Genomic DNA, 21247 nt, shown 5'->3' with positions numbered 1-21247 from the left:
GGATCCATGGTGAGACGACAGAGCAGAAAACACTATATGGAGAGAAGTACAAATAAAGTATTTGTGAACAATAAAGGACAGAGTAAGAGAATAAATACCTGGAATCACATATTATTACTAGTTAGTAGATCTCACAGGGTTCTGTCATCATTATTTTACCGTACACCAGTGACGTCAGAATTGACAATATTTCCTCATATGAAAGTGAATGTAAGGGTGTGGTCTACGCATTTATAAAAGGACTGTTGAAACTGTAGCGCACGTTTCTCGGCAACATTAGAAGCAGGATAAATGTGTTGATTTGAAGGACAGACGGACAGACTCTGGTAAGTCTTGGCTACATATAACTATTATAAAGTTAGGTCGTAGTCAGACATTCAATAGACAGGTTTGAGATATGATTCTTATCATGCTGACCAACCTGGTCCCGGTTTCCACGATGGAATTTAGGCTTAACGCTGGAAACGCATGATAAGTGGGTAAACGATAATTAACAAAATACAAAGTTGAGTAAATTATATTTTACAAATTAAAAGGTGCGTAAGCGATTCTACCCTCCACCACATCCCCGTTGATGCGGTGTACAGCGTAGAGTGCCTAGTCATTTAGTCTCTATGGGCCAGATGGCCAGTTGGTGAGGGCCACAGCATAGTCCTTTAGTCTCTATGGGCCAGATGGCCAGTTGGTGAGGGCCACAGCATAGTCCTTTAGTCTCTATGGGCCAGAGGGCCAGTTGGTGAGGGCCACAGCATAGTCCTTTAGTCTCTATGGGCCAGGTGGCCAGTTGGTAAGGGCCAGAGCATAGTCATTTAGTCTCTAGGGGCCAGAGGGTCAGTTGGTGAGGGCCACAGCATAGTCCTTTAGTCTCTATGGGCCAGATGGCCAGTTGGTGAGGGCCACAGCATAGTCATTTAGTCTCTATGGGCCAGGTGACCAGTTGGTGAGGGCCACAGCATAGTCCTTTAGTCTCTATGGGCCAGATGGTGAGGGCCACAGCATAGTCATTTAGTATCTATGGACCAGATGGCCAGTTGGTGAGGGCCACAGCATAGTCCTTTATTATCTATGGACCAGATGGCCAGTTGGTGAGGGCCACAGCATAGTCCTTTAGTCTCTATGGGCCAGATGGCCAGTTGGTGAGGGCCACAGCATAGTCCTTTAGTCTCTATGGACCAGATGGCCAGTTGGTGAGGGCCACAGCATAGTCCTTTAGTCTCTATGGGCCAGATGGACAGTTGGTGAGGGCCACAGCATAGTCATTTAGTCTCTGTGGACCAGGTGAACCAGTTGGTGAGGGCCACAGCATAGTCCTTTAGTCTCTATGGGCCAGATGGCCAGTTGGTGAGGGCCACAACATAGTCCTTTAGTCTCTATGGGCCAGATGGCCAGTTGGTGAGGGCCACAGCATAGTCATTTAGTCTCTATGGGCCAGATGGCCAGTTGGAGAGGGCCACAGCATAGTCCTTTAGTCTCTATGGACCAGGTGGCCAGTTGGTGAGGGCCACAGCATAGTCCTTTAGTCTCTATGGACCAGATGGCCAGTTGGTGAGGGCCACAGCATAGTCCTTTAGTCTCTATGGACCAGGTGGCCAGTTGGTGAGGGCCACAGCATAGTCCTTTAGTCTCTATGGGCCAGGTGGCCAGTTGGTGAGGGCCACAGCATAGTCCTTTAGTCTCTATGGGCCAGATGGTGAGGGCCACAGCATAGTCATTTAGTATCTATGGACCAGATGGCCAGTTGGTGAGGGCCACAGCATAGTCCTTTATTATCTATGGACCAGATGGCCAGTTGGTGAGGGCCACAGCATAGTCCTTTAGTCTCTATGGGCCAGATGGCCAGTTGGTGAGGGCCACAGCATAGTCATTTAGTCTCTATGGGCCAGATGGCCAGTTGTTGAGGGCCACAGCATAGTCCTTTAGTCTCTATGGACCAGGTGACCAGTTGGTGAGGGCCACAGCATAGTCCTTTCGTCTCTATGGGCCAGATGGCCAGTTGGTGAGGGCCACAGCATAGTCCTTTAGTCTCTATGGACCAGGTGGCCAGTTGGTGAGGGCCACAGCATAGTCCTTTAGTCTCTATGGACCAGGTGGCCAGTTGGTGAGGGCCACAGCATAGTCCTTTAGTCTCTATGGGCCAGATGGCCAGTTGGTGAGGGCCACATCATGGGGAAAGAAACTGTTCAGATGGGGTCTATAACATCCAATCACAGAGGTCTACAGCAGCTGACAGTTGTAACTTCATCGATACTAACTCAAACTGCCTTGGTTTAAATAAAGACAATATATGTAAAGATAAAAAGGAACATAACTTGTAAATCATGAGCCTCATCTTGAGGAGTCACCTGTGACAGTATTCATAAAGAGTAGGAGAGCTGATCTAGGATCAGTTTATCTTTTTATATCACAATGATACTGCTGTAAACCTGTGACACTATTCATAGGAGAGCTGATCTCAGATCAGTTTAGCTTTTTATATCATAATGATACTGCTGTAAACCTGTGACAGTATTCATAGGAGAGCTGATCTCAGATCAGTTTAGCTTTTTATATCATAATGATTCTGCTGTAAAGTCAGGTTACAGCAGGTGTTTACTGCCATCTAGTGGAAGATAATTTATTTTTATTTCACTTTTATTTAATTAGTTAAGTGAGAACAAATTCTTATTTACGGCCTACCCCTGCCAACAGTTGACAACGCTGGGCCATTTGTGCGCCGCCCTATGTTACTCCCAATCACTGAGATGCACGAGGCAGGACTGCACCACTCGGGAGGCAACTGAAACAGAAAGTCAAGTTGTTCTTTTGTACAGGATCCATTTTGAGACGACAGAGCAGAAAACACTACATGGAGAGAACTGACAAATAAGTAAGTATTTCTGAACGATAATTATTTATAATGGACCAAATAAGAGAATGAATACCTGGAATGAGATATTACTAGTTAGTAGAACTGCTACTGGAGCTGAGTTGCTGACAGACAGCAGTTTTCAAAGTGTAAACTAATCAGTAGGCCGACATGTTATCAGTAAAACGTCTGGTAAAGATGGTGGAGGAGCTTTTCAATGATATGGTTTTATGTTTATCTCAGGGTTTCTCAATCCTTTTGTTCTTACCAGCACTTACACACCTGATTCAACTAATCATCAAATATTTTAAGACAGTTTAATATTTGAGGCATACAAATTAACATTCTCAAATTAAAACCTTTTTTGTTTTGGTAGCCCTGTTAACAATTATTATATGCCTACAGTAATTCAAATTTTGGAGAGAAAAAAACACAACTGAACCTGGTTTCGAGTAAATTATAAGTTTAGCTAAAGTAATGTAAGAGAGATGTCTCGAAGAAGGACTATACATTTTTTTTAAGCAAGATGCGGCACAATGTCATGATTTACTGCTGTCGCATGAAGCTGACTGTTAGCCCCACCCTCTGGTTACTGTTGTTTTATGAAGGGGAGACGCCTTGACTGCAGTTGGACCTGACTGTTAGCCCCACCCTCTGGTTACTATTGTTATATGAAGGGGAGACGCCTTGACTGCAGTTGAAACTGACTGTTAGCCCCACCCTCTGGTTACTGTTGTTATATGAAGGGGAGACGCCTTGACTGCAGTTGAAACTGACTGTTAGCCCCACCCTCTGGTTACTGTTGTTATATGAAGGGGAGACGCCTTGACTGCAGTTGAAACTGACTGTTAGCCCCACCCTCTGGTTACTGTTGTTATATGAAGGGGTGACGCCTTGACTGCAGTTGAAACTGAAAACAGAAAGTATCAGTACAGGGCCATTTTGAGTTGACAGAGCAGCTCATAGTTTAATCTCTAAACTGCAACGCAGTTTCCAAGTAAAGTGAGTATTTCAGGTTAATAATCTAGAATAAAGTAGAGGGAACATGTGGAATACAGTAAACTAGTGTGGGAGTGCTGCTGAGTCATTCCTACCATGTGGTGCCTTTTCTGTCCACAGGAAATATCAGTTCTTATTTAGTGAAAGCTGAAAAAAATAATTCTCTCTACTATTATTCTGATATTTCACATTCTTTAAATAAAGTGGTGATCCTAACTGACCTAAAACAAGGACTTTTTACGAGGATTAAATGTCAGGGATTGTGAAAAACTGAGTTTAAATGTATTTGGCTCAGGTGTATGTAAACTTCCGACTTCAACTCTATGTATGTGTATATATTAATTTACTGCTGTAAGGATGTAATTATTGTTTGGATAACCTTATTTACTATTATGTTTTGATTTTTCCCTTCAATTTTTCTCACTATTTATGTGATGCGCAATGCAGAGAACACTGAAGAGGAATTATCATTTAATTACCACAGTGAATTATTGTAATGTTTGTTTATGTGTCAATTAACCACATAAGGGATTGGTTGCCAGTTGGCGATTTGACACAAAAATAAAGTTTTCATTCACTCATTTGTTCATAAATTTTTCATTCATATATTTTCATTTAAGATTTTCTGTGTGTCCCTAATATAACTTTCCACCCGGTTAGTTTGTTGTAATTCCTAGAGCAGAACGGATGATTCTGCTGTAAAGTCAGGTTACAGCAGGTGTTTACTGCCATCTAGTGGAAGATATTTTATTTTTATTTAACTTTTTTTTAACTAGGTAAGTCAGAACAAATTCTTATTAACATTGACGACCTACCCCAGCCAAACCTTGACGACGCTGGGCCAATTGTGCGCCACCCTATGGGACTCCCAATCATGCAGCCTGGATTCTAACCAGGTACTGCAGTGACGCAAGACCAGGACCCCCCTCCCCCACTGTGGTAAAGGTTGCTGAGAGAGATACCTGGACTCCCCCACTGTGGTAAAGGTTGCTGAGAGAGATACCTGGACCCACCTCCCCCACTGTGGTAAAGGTTGCTGAGAGAGATACCTGGACCCACCTCCCCCACTGTGGTAAAGGTTGCTGAGAGAGATACCAGGACCCACCTCCCCCACTGTGGTAAAGGTTGCTGAGAGAGATACCTGGACCCACCTCCCCCACTGTGGTAAAGGTTGCTGAGAGAGATACCTGGACCCACCTCCCCCACTGTGGTAAAGGTTGCTGAGAGAGATACCTGGACCCCCCCACTGTGGTAAAGGTTGCTGAGAGAGATACCTGGACACACCTCCCCCACTGTGGTAAAGCTTGCTGAGAGAGATACCTGGACCCACCTCCCCCACTGTGGTAAAGGTTGCTGAGAGAGATACCTGGACACACCTCCCCCACTGTGGTAAAGGTTGCTGAGAGAGATACCTGGACACACCTCCCCCACTGTGGTAAAAGTTGCTGAGAGAGATACCAGGACACAACTCCCCCACTGTGGTAAAAGTTGCTGAGAGAGATACCAGGACCTCCCCCCACTGTGGTAAAGGTTGCTGAGAGAGATACCTGGACCCACCTCCCCCACTGTGGTAAAGGTTGCTGAGAGAGATACCAGGACCCCCCCCCCCCCCCCCACTGTGGTAAAGGTTGCTGAGAGAGATACCTGGACCCACCTCCCCCACTGTGGTAAAGGTTGCTGAGAGAGATACCAGGACCTCCCCCCACTGTGGTAAAGGTTGCTGAGAGAGATACCAGGACCCACCTCCCCCACTGTGGTAAAGGTTGCTGGGAGAGATACCTGGACACACCTCCCCCACTGTGGTAAAGGTTGCTGAGAGAGATACCTGGACACACCTGTCGCACTGCAATTCCTGATCCAGAAGAAGATGGGGTCTCACCAGGTCCGGTGGTGCAGTGTGGCCCTCCTCTGCGTTAGCACAGGAGTGCTAATAAGAACAGTAGGTTGTCCTCTTGTGGGAAAACTGACAGAGGGAGAGATAAGTCCCGAGCCAAAGGGGCCAATGCAGGCCCAGAGTAGTGGCCCAGAAGTAAATGGTAATGACAGAATGAGTCCTGAGCCAAAGGAACCAACGCAGGCCTGTAGTAGTGGCCCAGAAGTAGATGGTAATGACAGAATGAGTCCTGAGCCAAAAGGACCAACGCAGGCCTGTAGTAGTGGCCCAGAAGTAGATGGTAATGACAGATGGAGTCCTGAGCCAAAAGGACCAACGCAGGCCTGTAGTAATGGCCCAGAAGTAGATGGTAATGACAGAAGGAGTCCTGAGCAAGAGGGACCAATGCAGACCTGTAGTAATGGCCTAGAAGTAGATGGTCATCGTAGAAGGACAGCCCTGCTGGGACCTCAAAAACAAGAGGACACTTCGTTCTTATCTGGAGCAGAAATGGTTGCCAACCTGCCCTCCAAAGAAAAGGACTGTTGGGTGTGTGGGATGGGTCCGGTTAAGGTAGGGGCAGGCCTGCCCCTTATGGGAGTCCCAATAGGGGTGAACTTTACTATAGCATTGGCAGGAACAATTCCTTTCCAGACTATGACCAGCAATGTTAAGGTATATAATCAACCCCACGTATCCTATTACCTGAGGCCTGGTAATGTCTCAATCCCGCCCATTTCATTGGTTGGGGTGATGACTGCCCCTTGGTGTGTTAGAGGATATGGAGATCACCATTTGGGTGAATTGCAATGTAATTGTATTATGAATCTTAATGGATCAAATGCTTGCAATTTAACAGTAATACAGGAGAATGGTCAGGCAGATAAGGAACCATTTAAAATGTGGGTTGACAAACATAGCACAACTCTGAGAGGAGCCCCAAATGGCACCTATTGGCTGTGTGGTAAGATGGCTTACTATAGCCTGCCCTCAAACTGGGGAGGTACTTGTACTGTTGGGTTTGTGGTGACAGCTACGAGAACCGTTCCAAATAATCAGAGGGATCTGATGGCTCTGTTTAGAGACTACAAACTTCCTGGAATGAGGAGAGATAAGAGGTCTCCAGCTGACACCACTCACACTCAGGCACCTGCCTCCAGGTTCTTTGGTGTGTTTTTCTCTGGGTATGGAGTTGTATGTGCCCGAGACCAAATTCATGACATCTCTAGACACATAGAGAACATTGGCAATGCAAGTAGAAATTCCCTGGAACAATTGAATGGGGAACTAAAAGAATTGCTAAAGTTATCTCTGCAAAACAGAGAGGCTCTTGACTATCTTCTGGCAGGTCAAGGGGGCACTTGTGCAATCATTGGGGATGAATGTTGTATTTTTGTTCTCCCAGATCACTCTTCTAATGTGACTGATCTCACCACTGCTGCTAAGAAAAATCCCCCAAAACCAGAGTGGATACTTGCAACTTGGTTGGAATCCCTGTTTGGAAATTGGGGTTGCAGCGGTGGCTGGACTGCAGCGTGTGTTTTTTGCTTGGTTTGCCTGATTATTATTAACTATATATTATTATTATTTATAAGGCTGTGCCTCCTAATAAGAAGGCTAATAAGATCTCAGCAGCTGTCATGTTTAATGCTCCTTTCAGAGGACGATGGGATGATGAGCTGCTGACTCTGGATGAGCTTCCATTTCCCCTGTAGAGAAGGATGATGAGTAGTGATTCAAGGTTGTTTTCCTTTAACAAGGTTAGAAGGTAATGTCATTTCCCCCTGTAGAGAAGGATGATGAGTCATGATTCAAGGTTGTTTTCCTTTAACCTGTTATGGCTGCAATCCCGACGTCGGAACACCTATGACAACATCCAGCTCAAGTGCAGGGCGCGAAATTCAAAATCTATTTTTTTTAAATATTTAACTTTCACACATTAACAAGTCCAATACAGCATTTGAAAGATAAACATCTTGTGAATCCAGCCAACATGTCCGATTTTTAAAATGTTTTACAGAGAAAACACCACATATATTTATGTTAGGTCACCACCAAATAAAAAAAGAGGACAGACATTTTTCACAGCACAAGTAGGATGCAGGTAGCATGCACAAGCCAACCTAACTAACCTAGAACCAACCTAAATAACCAAGAAAAAACTACCTCAGATGACAGTCCTATAACATGTTACACAATAAATCTATGTTTTGTTCGAAAAATGTGCATATTTTAGCTATAAATCAGTTTTACATTACTGCTACCATCATAGCCACCATCAGAGCTACAGTCAGAAATCGCACGGGAGTAGCCAGAGAAAATACAGACACCAACGTCAACTACCTAATTACTCATCATAAAACATTTCAGAAAAATATATGGTGGATAGCTAATGAAAGACAAAGACTTGTGAATACAGCCAATATTTCCGATTTTTTAATTGTTTTACAGCGAAAACACAATATATCGTTATATTAGCTTACTACAATAGCTAACAGACAGCAGCATTGATTCTAGTCAAACGGTAGCGATAGCACAGTTCGATGAAAAAGCATCCCAAATTGGGTCCTTATCTTTGTTGATCTTCCATCAGAATGTTCTCCAAGGGGTCCTTTGTTCAGAACCGTCTTTATTTGGATCCAGAACGAACGATTTCCCTCTTGAATTAGCAAGCACACTGGCCGTGCGGTGCTAACCTTTCCTTCTTGACAAAATTCTTGCGACGCATCACGTCTATATTGAAAAAACATACTTTAGGATGATATTGTGATATGTATTAAAATAAAATCGAAGCCAGAGATCATATTCACCTATAACGAGGGTTTTCCAGGAGCCGAGTCCAGGTCCAACTTCGCGCCCAGGAAAAAAAAAAATGGCGCTCCTGTCACTCCAAGAGGTTGTGTTCAATCCCAGGACGAGATAATCAAGTCATTTCTGCTCTCACTTCCGCATGACACCCAGGGGAAGGTGTATGACGTGTTTCTACAGTCCTAAGTGACATGCCCTTTTATAGACAAGCTCTTGAAGAGAGACTTCGCATTTGGAAATCTCACTTCCGGATAGGAAATGGGCTGTAAAAAGAGTTCTGTTCCACTTAGAGAAATAATTCAAACGGTTTTAGAAACTAGAGAGTGTTTTCTATCCAATAGTAATAATAATATGCATATTGTACGAGCAAAAATTGAGTATGAGGCCGTTTGAAAATGGGCACCTTTTTCCAGTTATTTAATACGCCCCCTGCAGCCATAACAAGTTTTAACGCGGTTAGAAGATAATGTCATTGAAAAGACAGCACCAACTTTATGAAGGGGTGTCCACATACATTTGACCATGTAGCGTACAGTGGTTCCTCCTTTAAATGTTGCAGCGTACTGCAGCACAGCTTCTATTATTTAAGTGTCAGCCACTGTTACCATTAATGCTAGTTAGTGCTAGTTTGACCACCAGAAGGTATCTTTGAGAATCATTCGATAGCCTTCAATAGTGGCTGTACTAGAGAATTTAAAACCTTTTTTTGCAATAACATAGTTTATCGGACTGATTTTAATAAATGTTGCTTAATTCATTTTATAAAAATTATACTGTTTCTATTTCAAGAAAAATTAAAAATCCTCTTGGTTTCCATTAGGATGGAACGGAAAATATGGCGCTGTGCAACGTGACGGTCGGTAGTAGGCTACAGTATTAAGAGCATAACATTTCCACACCCTAATTGTATAATTGTAGTCTAACCAAAACCCAAACAGAGATTCAATGAAAATTAAAATGTTATAGATTAATCAAGACCAGTCCACGTGCTTGTCTCAGAGCAGCGTGAGACTGTGCTAAAATAGTTGACTACAGCAGGTAGGCTATTGCTTCAAATCCTATTGCCTCTAACTTCAATATGCTCTTTAAATAAATAAGACCTACACCACTTTTAATATTACGATTATTTATTTGAATTGCGCACCCTCCAATTTCACTGAATGTTGTTGACCGCGATTCCCTTAACATTACTCAACACTAGTGAGACTCATGTCGCCTACGATAGGCCTACAGTATATCAACAACAACAAAATGGTTCAATGACGTGACCGCCAATAATTACGGGTCTCCCAGGTATCAAACCTGCAACCTCCACAGGTATCAAACCTGCATCTGTAGCAACGCATTTTACACTGTGATGTAGTGTCTTAGACTGCTGTGCCACTCCTGAGGCCCCATCCACAAAGCACTAAAATACAGAGAGGTGTTGGTAAAGGGATATTGTCCCGCTAACAGTCCATAATGGGCTATTATAATACTGTACATGGTGTCCAGATCAGGATAACCAAAACATTTCTTTATTAATAAGGCTAGGCGTCCCGCTAGTGGGACACCAGTCGACAACATCCGGTGACGTTGGAGGGCGCAATTCAAATAAACAATCGTAATATTAAACATTCATGAACATAAAAGTATCTTATATCATTTAAAAGCTTAAATTATTGTTAATCTAACTGCGTTGTCCAATTTACAATAGGCTTTACAGCGAAAGCATACCATGCAATTGTCTGAGGATGGCGCCCCACATCAACATATTTGTCACCAGCACAGGCTTCACAAAATCATAAATAGCGATTAAATAAATCACTTACTTTTGAAAATCTTCCTCTGTTTGCAATCCCACGGGTCCCAGCTACAACATGAATGGTCGTTTTGTTGGATAAAATATTTTTTTATGTCCCAAAAAGTCAGTTTAGTTAGCGCCATCAATTTGAGTAATCCACTCGTTCAACATGCAGACAAAGGTATCCAAAAAGCTACCGCTAAACTTCGTCCAAACAAGTCAAACGACGTTTCTATCTAATCCTCAGATACCCTAAAATGTAAATAAACTATACTATGTCATACGGAAAGTAGTATGTTCAATAGGAAAGTAAAATTAATAAGTGCGCTCCCTCTTCCTCGCGTGCCAAAAGACTGAATTTGTTCCGGTGGTCTCCAACAAAACTCCAAATTCTTTCTTGTTTTTCAAAAAACAAGCCTTAAACCTTGATTAAAGACTGTTGACATCTAGTGGAAGCCATAGGAATTGCAATCTGGGAGCCGGAATTACATAGGACCCATAGCTTTCCATTATGAGAGTATTTTTCTTCGGATTTTGGCTTGCCATATCAATTATGTTATAGTCTCAGACATGATTTAAAATTCTTTGAAACTTCAAAGTGTTTTCTATCCAATGCTATATGCATATCCTGTCTTCTGGGCCTGAGTAACAAGCAGTTTACTTTGGACACGTAGGTCAGGCGGAAATTCTGAAAAAAGGACCCTAGGTACTTATTTATTTTGATCCAAAGATATGAATGAGTGAGTCACTAAGCTTTATGTAGGTGTCGGGGCTATATGACTGTGCCATGAACTTGATAATATAGAACAATATTTTGGAGACGGTTTCGTTAAAAGAAAAATAATATCATGGAATATAATTGAACATTTTATTTTCGCCATGCTTGTGTCAGAGCAGAAACGGTGCTGAAACAGTCGTCCACAACGGTTAGGCTCTATGTAACAATATTTTGGAGATGATTTAGTTTTTTTTAAAGAAAGTGGGCGATTGTAATCTGAATAAAGGCTAAAATAATATTTATATTATTTATCTGTTTTTAGAGGGAGAGAAGGACATCCCTGGCCAGCCAAAACAGCCTGGATTCAAACCAGGGACTGTAGTGATGCAGTGATGCAGCCACTCGGGAGCCATGAACAATATGACCAATATATATTGTCCTTCTAACAGCCCATCCTAGAAACGTTGTCTGCAGAATTCACAGCCTGAAAAACAGGTTAACAATAACAATAATAATACTTGTCCCCTTCCACATTTTTTTATCAATTAGTATATTTGAGTTTAACCACAATATTTGTTGTATTATTTGTTCTGTATTTTCTGGTGGATTAAACTGAAATTGCAACCAATCACGGACGGTTGTGATACAGCCAACCTAACTAAGAAATACATTTGACGATAGAATTGTCACCCTACCCTCCTTCTTGGCAAGTCTATTGTCCTGCTAATAGCCCTGCTAATAGACAAGTCTATTGTCCTGCTAATAGCCCTGCTAATAGACACGTCTATTGTTCTGCTAATAGCCCTGCTAATAGACAAGTCTAATGTTCTGCTAATAGCCCTGCTAATAGACAAGTCTATTGTCCTGCTAATAGCCCTGCTAATAGACAAGTATTTGTCCTGCTAATAGCCCTGCTAATAGACAAGTCTATTGTCCTGCTAATAGCCCTGCTAATAGACAAGTCTATTGTTCTGCTAATAGCCCTGCTAATAGACACGTCTATTGTCCTGCTAATAGCCCTGCTAATAGACAAGTCTATTGTCCTGCTAATAGCCCTGCTAATAGACAAGTCTATTGTTCTGCTAATAGCCCTGCTAATAGACAAGTCTATTGTTCTGCTAATAGCCCTGCTAATAGACAAGTCTATTGTTCTGCTAATAGCCCTGCTAATAGCCATAATGGCACTGTACTAGAATTTTCCAGAAAGCAACAAACTGTTAACCTTCATTAGACAACTTTGTTCCAATATTTCTGTAATTCAGTGATATTTATTCCCATAGTAATTTGTTATGGATCCATAACTAAATTAACATCTGCATTTTGAAAGAGTATTTTTATCATTATTTTATTACGTAAAGCATAAAGATGCTGATGAAGAAACACAGTACTGTACAGCTTTATAGGACATGTTGCTGTTGCATGAGGTCACCCACACACACTTGTAACATGTGGATAATAAAGCATTTAAAGCATTTTGAAGATAGAAGACGCCTGCATTTGTTTATTAGGCTACTGTCTGACAAGTAAACACAGTCTACAGTACATACTGTAGTAAACACAGCCTACAGTACATACTGTAGTAAACACAGCCTACAGTACATACTGTAGTAAACACAGCCTACAGTACATACTGTAGTAAACACAGCCTACAGTACATACTGTAGTAAACACAGCCCACAGTACATACTGTAGTAAACATAGCCGATAGTACATACTGTAGTAAACACAGCCTACAGTACATACTGTAGTAAACACAGCCTACAGTACATACTGTGGTAAACACAGCCCACAGTACATACTGTAGTAAACACAGCCTACAGAACATACTGTAGTAAACACAGCCTACAGAACATACTGTAGTAAACACAGCCTACAGTACATACTGTAGTAAACACAGCCTACAGTACATACTGTAGTAAACACAGCCTACAGTACATACTGTAGTAAACACAGCCTACAGTACATACTGTAGTAAACACAGCCTACAATACATACTGTAGTAAACACAGCCTCCAATACATACTGTAGTAAACACAGCCTACAGTACATACTGTAGTAAACACAGCCTACAGTACATACTGTAGTAAACACAGCCTACAGTACATACTGTAGTAAACACAGCCTACAGTACATACTGTAGTAAACACAGCCTACAGTACATACTGTAGTAAACACAGCCTACAGTACATACTGTAGTAAACACAGCCTACAATACATACTGTAGTAAACACAGCCTCCAATACATACTGTAGTAAACACAGCCTACAGTACATACTGTAGTAAACACAGCCTACAGTACATACTGTAGTAAACACAGCCTACAGTACATACTGTAGTAAACACAGCCTACAGTACATACTGTAGTAAACACAGCCTACAATACATACTGTAGTAAACACAGCCTCCAATACATACTGTAGTAAACACAGCCTACAGCACATACTGTAGTAAACATGCCAATACCGCATGGCTCTGGACCAATGTATCAGCTGTCTCCTGTCTCTGGACCAATGTATCAGCTGTCTCCTGTCTCTGGACATATGTATCAGCTGTCTCCTGCCTCTGGACCAATGCATCAGCTGTCTCCTGTCTCTGGACCAATGTATCAGCTGTCTCCTGTCTCTGGACCAATGTATCAGCTGTCTCCTGTCTCTGGACCAATGTATCAGCTGTCTCCTGTCTCTGGACCAATGTATCAGCTGTCTCCTGTCTCTGGACCAATGTATCAGCTGTCTCCTGTCTCTGGACCAATGTATCAGCTGTCTCCTGTCTCTGGACCAATGTATCAGCTGTCTCCTGTCTCTGGACCAATGTATCAGCTGTCTCCTGTCTCTGGACCAATGTATCAGCTGTCTCCTGTCTCTGGACCAATGCATCAGCTGTCAACTGTATTTCCAGAGAGACTATTCAAGCCATCGACTCACTGATGAATGAAGATGATGAGCGATCAGCAAAGACCATCTGTAATCTGATGGCTTCATGGCACATCAACATCACTCTAATCACAGTCAGAAGACAGTTGAAGAAACTGGAGTGGACTTATGGAAAGGATCAGTAAGACATGTTACATATATATGTATATATGAGCTGCAGTGGTGGAGGGTGTTTAGGCTGCAGACTCCCAATCCAAAGGTTTCGTGTTCAATTCTAGCACTAGGAAGGTTTTTGTTGTATTTTTTCAAGCTTTTCCAAACCTTAACGCTAATCTTAACCATTCGGAATTAATGCCTAAACTTAAATTCAATCCTATCCCTAACTTTAATGCTAATCTTAACCATTCGTAATTAATGAATAAACTTAAGTTTTAGTTTCACGTTTTCTGAGTTTGACTAACAGCTAAAATATGGCAGCTAAAATATTCTGCTACTGCAGTTACACCACCTGGTGTTATTAAAACATCAAGCCATGGTGTAATTCTGCTACTGCAGTTACACCACCTGGTGTTATTAAAACATCAAGCCATGGTGTAATTCTGCTACTGCAGTTACACCACCTGGTGTTATTAAAACATCAAGCCATGGTGTAATTCTGCTACTGCAGTTACACCACCTGGTGTAATTAAAACATCAAGCCATGGTGTAATTCTGCTACTGCAGTTACACCACCTGGTGTTATTAAAACATCAAGCCATGGTGTAATTCTGCTACTGTAGTTACACCACCTGGTGTTATTAAAACATCAAGCCATGGTGTAATTCTGCTACTGCAGTTACACCACCTGGTGTTATTAAAACATCAAGCCATGGTGTAATTCTGCTACTGCAGTTACACCACCTGGTGTTATTAAAACATCAAGCCATGGTGTAATTCTGCTACTGCAGTTACACCACCTGGTGTTATTAAAACATCAAGCCATGGTGTAATTCTGCTACTGTAGTTACACCACCTGGTGTTATTAAAACATCAAGCCATGGTGTAATTCTGCTACTGCAGTTACACCACCTGGTGTTATTAAAACATCAAGCCATGGTGTAATTCTGCTACTGCAGTTACACCACCTGGTGTTATTAAAACATCAAGCCATGGTGTAATTCTGCTACTGCAGTTACACCATGGGTTGCATTTTATTTGGAGATTGGATTGGTAATGTTACAACTATTTATGAGAAAAACAAAGACACACTTTATATGTTAAAACCATGTTCGAAAACAATGAAAGTTTAATTTTTTGTTGTTGCCATATAAAATTTGGAAGAGTCCAAGGACAATTGTAGAGGGTCAAACCAAATGTGGTGAAGTGGGGGGGGGGGGGGGGGAGACAAGCTGGAGACAAGCTGGAACACGTATGTATGAAGAGGTGTAATACTCTGAAACCAGCTATAATGTTTACATACTCTACATACTCATCTCATATGTATATACTGTTAAACCAGCTATAATGTTACCATACCCTACATTACTCATCTCATATGTATATACTGTTAAACCAGCTATAATGTTACCCTACATTACTCATCTCATATGTATATACTGTTAAACCAGCTATAATGTTACCAGCTATAATGTTTACATACCCTACATTACTCATCTCATATGTATATACTGTACTAATACCAAGCTGGAACACGTAATACTTTAAACCAGCTATAATGTTACCATACCCTACATTACTCATCTCATATGTATATACTGTTAAACCAGCTATAATGTTACCATACCCTACATTACTCACCTCATATGTATATACTGTACTCTATACCAAGCTGGACCACGTAATACTCTTAAACCAGCTATAATGTTACCATACCCTACATTACTCATCTCATATGTATATACTGTACTCTATACCAAGCTGGAACACGTAATACTCTTAAACCAGCTGAGTGGAACAACGATGACATCATTCCCCTTACAGAAGATGTAAAGAAACGTCATACTCATCTCAGGGGTGTGGAAGATGAGCAGATGAGCAGCTGTGAGAGAGCATCAGTGTTTGGGAACATTTAAAGCACTAAAGAAGGTTCCGGAAAAGAGAATTGCCTGTTATGTAAAGGGTCAGAGCTCTCAAAAACAGAGCATGTAAAGACATAAAAACCTGCTGCACAACACAATACAAACAGAAAAGGGTCTCCGCAGCCAGTAAAAGGCTAGCATGAAGCAGCCAGTAAAAGGCTAGCATGAAGCAGCCAGTAAAAGGCTAGCGTGAAGCAGCCAGTAAAAGGCTAGCATGAAGCAGCCAGTAAAAGGCGAGCATGAAGCAGCCAGTAAAAGGCTAGCATGAAGCAGCCAGTAAAAGGCTAGCATGAAGCAGCCAGTAAAAGGCTAGCGTGAAGCAGCCAGTAAAAGGCTAGCATGAAGCAGCCAGTAAAAGGCTAGCGTGAAGCAGCCAGTAAAAGGCTAGCATGAAGCAGCCAGTAAAAGGCTAGCATGAAGCAGCCAGTAAAATGCTAGCATGAAGCAGCCAGTAAAAGGCTAGCATGAAGCAGCCAGTAAAAGGTTAGCATAAAGCAGCCAGTAAAAGGCTAGCGTGAAGCAGCCAGTAAAAGGCTAGCGTGAAGCAGCCAGTAAAAGGCTAGCATGAAGCAGCCAGTAAAAGGCTAGCATGAAGCAGCCAGTAAAAGGCTAGCATGAAGCAGCCAGTAAAAGGCTAGCATGAAGCAGCCAGTAAAAGGCGAGCATGAAGCAGCCAGTAAAAGGCTAGCATGAAGCAGCCAGTAAAGGCTAGCATGAAGCAGCCAGTAAAAGGCGAGCATGAAGCAGCCAGTAAAAGGCGAGCATGAAGCAGCCAGTAAAAGGCTAGCATGAAGCAGCCAGTAAAAGGCTAGCATGAAGCAGCCAGTAAAAGGCTAGCATGAAGCAGCCAGTAAAAGGCTAGCATGCGATGAAATTGAAGTTCACACAGGTGAATGGAAGAGTTGTAAAATACTGAAAGCTTTGTAGACATGCAGGTACTAACTCCAACATGCAGGTACTAACTCCAACATGCAGGTCCTAACTCCAACATGCAGGTACTAACTCCAACATGCAGGTCCTAGTTCCAACATGCAGGTACTAACTCCAACATGCAGGTCCTAGCTCCAACATGCAGGTACTAACTCCAACATGCAGGTACTAACTCCAACATGCAGGTACTAACTCCAACATGCAGGTACTAACTCCAACATGCAGGTACTAACTCCAACATGCAGGTCTTAGCTCCAACATGCAGGTCTTAGCTCCAACATGCAGGTACTAACTCCAACATGCAGGTCCTAACTCCAACATGCAGGTACTAACTCCAACATGCAGGTCCTAGCTCCAACATGCAGGTACTAACTCCAACATGCAGGTCCTAGCTCCAACATGCAGGTACTAACTCCAACATGCAGGTCCTAGCTCCAACATGCAGGTCCTAGCTCCAACATGCAGGTACTAACTCCAACATGCAGGTCCTAGCTCCAACATGCAGGTACTAACTCCAACATGCAGGTACTAACTCCAACATGCAGGTACTAACTCCAACATGCAGGTACTAACTCCAACATGCAGGTACTAACTCCAACATGCAGGTACTAACTCCAACATGCAGGTACTAACTCCAACATGCAGGTACTAACTCCAACATGCAGGTACTAACTCCAACATGCAGGTACTAACTCCAACATGCAGGTACTAACTCCAACATGCAGGTACTAACTCCAACATGCAGGTACTAACTCCAACATGCAGGTACTAACTCCAACATGCAGGTACTAACTCCAACATGCAGGTACTAACTCCAACATGCAGGTACTAACTCCAACATGCAGGTACTAACTCCAACATGCAGGTACTAACTCCAACATGCAGGTACTAACTCCAACATGCAGGTACTAACTCCAACATGCAGGTACTAACTCCAACATGCAGGTACTAACTCCAACATGCAGGTACTAACTCCAACATCCAGGTACTAACTCCAACATGCAGGTACTAACTCCAACATGCAGGTACTAGCTCCAACATGCAGGTACTAGCTCCAACATGCAGGTCCTAACTCCAACATGCAGGTCCTAACTCCAACATGCAGGTACTAACTCCAACATGCAGGTACTAACTCCAACATGCAGGTACTAACTCCAACATGCAGGTCCTAACTCCAACATGCAGGTACTAACTCCAACATGCAGGTACTAACTCCAACATGCAGGTACTAGCTCCAACATGCAGGTACTAACTCCAACATGCAGGTCCTAGCTCCAACATGCAGGTCCTAGCTCCAACATGCAGGTCCTAACTCCAACATGCAGGTCCTAGCTCCAACATGCAGGTCCTAACTCCAACATGCAGGTACTAGCTCCAACATGCAGGTACTAACTCCAACATGCAGGTCCTAGCTCCAACATGCAGGTACTAACTCCAACATGCAGGTACTAACTCCAACATGCAGGTACTAGCTCCAACGTGCAGGTCCTAGTTGAGCTCGTGAGCTGGTTCTGCTCAGTTTCTGCATTGTGTTGTTTTGTGGTGGAAAACTGAGTGTTTCCAGCATAACATGTCAACTCTGTTACCCACAGATAAAAAGGATAGACATGTTTTAGGAATTTAATTTGCATTCCATTGCCACTTCCTGTTGCACACAACAGGCTTCCATTCCCCTTGTCACCATCAGGTGTGAAGGTAAGACCCAGATGCAGACAACGTTGAATTAACAATGGTTTAATAATCCAACAGGGGCAGACAATAGGCAAGTCAAGGCAGGCAGGGGTCAGTAAACCAGAGGTTGGGCACCGGTACTGGACAGCAGGCAGGCTCAGGGTAGGCAGGGGCCAGTAAACCAGAGGTGGGGCAAAGGTACAGATCGGTAGGCTCATGGTCAGGCAGAATGATCAGGCAGGTGGGCTCAGAGTCAGGACAGGCAAGGGTCAAAACCAGGAGGGCGAGAAAAGAGAGACTGGGAAAAGCAGGAGCTGAGACAAAAACACTGGTTGACCAACTGGCAACAGACAAACAGAGAACACAGGTATAAATACACATTGGATAATGGGGAAGATGGGCGACACCTGGAGGGGGTGGAGACAAACAGAGAACACAGGTATAAATACCCAGGGGATAATGGGGAAGATGGGCGACACCTGGAGGGGGTGGAGACAATCAGAGAACACAGGTATAAATACACAGGGGATAATGGGGAAGATGGGCGACACCTGGAGGGGGTGGAGACAAACAGAGAACACAGGTATAAATACACAGGGGATAATGGGGAAGATGGGCGACACCTGGAGGGGATGGAGACAAACAGAGAACACAGGTATAAATACACAGGGGATAATGGGGAAGATGGGCGACACCTGGAGGGGGTGGAGACAAACAGAGAACACAGGTATAAATACCCAGGGGATAATGGGGAAGATGGGCAACACCTGGAGGGGATGGAGACAAACAGAGAACACAGGTATAAATACACAGGAGATAATGGGGAAGATGGGCGACACCTGGAGGGGGTGGAGACAAACAGAGAACACAGGTATAAATACACAGGAGATAATGGGGAAGATGGGTGATACCTGGAGGGGATGGAGACAAACAGAGAACACAGGTATAAATACACAGGGGATAATGGGGAAGATGGGCGACACCTGGAGGGGGTGGAGACAATCACAAAGGCAGGTGAAACAGATCAGGGTGTGACAGTCCTGGCGTCTTACTTGGGCGCATACCTGGTTGAGCTGGGTGCCGGCGTTGGAACTTAAGGTGAAACAGATCAGGGTGTGACTGTCACAAGGGATTTAAACATGATTTAATATCAAACCCTGTTATTGTCAATCGTTACTTTATTTGGAACTTAATAGGCATTTATCACAGTCATTTTTTCATTTAACCTTTTGAGATAGGAAAACCGTTATTTTATTTTAGTTATTCATTTGAATGTGTTTTTATGACAGAATATTAAAATGTAGGTGAAGTTTTAGTTATGAATATAAACTGGTAATAATCTAGTGGCCAATCTTCACTGTAAAAGACCCAACATGTTTCTGATCAGATTTCAGTTTGACTTGGATGCAAATTTGATGTCGTTGAAATACTATCAGCTTTTATGATGCTGATAAAGAGGCACCTTAACAGACGGACTCTAACTGAGCAGTGTAGCCTACAGGTTATACACTGAGTGGACTAGATATTACTCTAACTGAGCAGTGTAGCCTACAGGTTATACACTGAGTGGACTAGATATTACTCTAACTGAGCAGTGTAGTCTACAGGTTATACACTGAGTGGACTAGATATTACTCTAACTGAGCAGTGTAGCCTACAGGTTATACACTGAGTGGACTAGATATTACTCTAACTGAGCAGTGTAGTCTACAGGTTATACACTGAGTGGACTAGATATTACTCTAACTGAGCAGTGTAGCCTATAGGTTATACACTGAGTGGACTAGATATTACTCTAACTGAGCAGTGTAGTCTACAGGTTATACACTGAGTGGACTAGATATTACTCTAACTGAGCAGTGTAGCCTATAGGTTATACACTGAGTGGACTAGATATTACTCTAACTGAGCAGTGTAGCCTATAGGTTATACACTGAGTGGACTAGATATTACTCTAACTGAGCAGTGTAGTCTACAGGTTATACACTGAGTGGACTAGATATTACTCTAACTGAGCAGTGTAGTCTACAGGTTATACACTGAGTGGACTAGATATTACTCTAACTGAGCAGTGTAGTCTACAGGTTATACACTGAGTGGACTAGATATTACTCTAACTGAGCAGTGTAGTCTACAGGTTATACACTGAGTGGACTAGATATTACTCTAACTGAGCAGTGTAGTCTATAGGTTATACACTGAGTGGACTAGATATTACTCTAACTGAGCAGTGTAGTCTACAGGTTATACACTGAGTGGACTAGATATTACTCTAACTGAGCAGTGTAGCCTACATGTTATACACTGAGTGGACTAGATATTACTCTAACTGAGCAGTGTAGTCTACAGGTTATACACTGAGTGGACTAGATATTACTCTAACTGAGCAGTGTAGTCTACAGGTTATACACTGAGTGGACTAGATATTACTCTAACTGAGCAGTGTAGCCTACAGGTTATACACTGAGTGGACTAGATATTACTCTAACTGAGCAGTGTAGTCTACAGGTTATACACTGAGTGGACTAGATATTACTCTAACTGAGCAGTGTAGCCTACAGGTTATACACTGAGTGGACTAGATATTACTCTAACTGAGCAGTGTAGCCTACAGGTTATACACTGAGTGGACTAGATATTACTCTAACTGAGCAGTGTAGCCTACAGGT

General features: G+C 42.7%; 3 long non-coding RNA genes across 4 annotated transcripts in view; all 3 read left to right on the top strand.

Moving 5' to 3' along the window:
* The window catches only part of LOC139569930 (uncharacterized), an 823452-nt gene that overhangs the window by 673471 nt on the left and 128734 nt on the right, over positions 1 to 21247 (top strand). The gene's annotated exons all lie outside the window — the stretch shown is intronic.
* LOC139570374 (uncharacterized) lies at positions 2 to 4425 on the top strand. Its single transcript, XR_011674062.1, has 3 exons — positions 2 to 326; positions 2689 to 2866; positions 4292 to 4425. It is a non-coding gene; the product is annotated as an uncharacterized lncRNA (long non-coding RNA).
* Positions 5361 to 11324, top strand: LOC139569695 (uncharacterized). Its single transcript, XR_011673944.1, has 3 exons — positions 5361 to 5420; positions 5561 to 7485; positions 8989 to 11324. It is a non-coding gene; the product is annotated as an uncharacterized lncRNA (long non-coding RNA).

The sequence above is a fragment of the Salvelinus alpinus genome, chromosome 1 (assembly GCF_045679555.1).
Source record: "Salvelinus alpinus chromosome 1, SLU_Salpinus.1, whole genome shotgun sequence".
NCBI classification, from domain to species: domain Eukaryota; kingdom Metazoa; phylum Chordata; class Actinopteri; order Salmoniformes; family Salmonidae; genus Salvelinus; species Salvelinus alpinus.
Note: the sequence above shows the minus strand (reverse complement) of the source record. Positions and strands in the feature narration are given on the sequence as shown.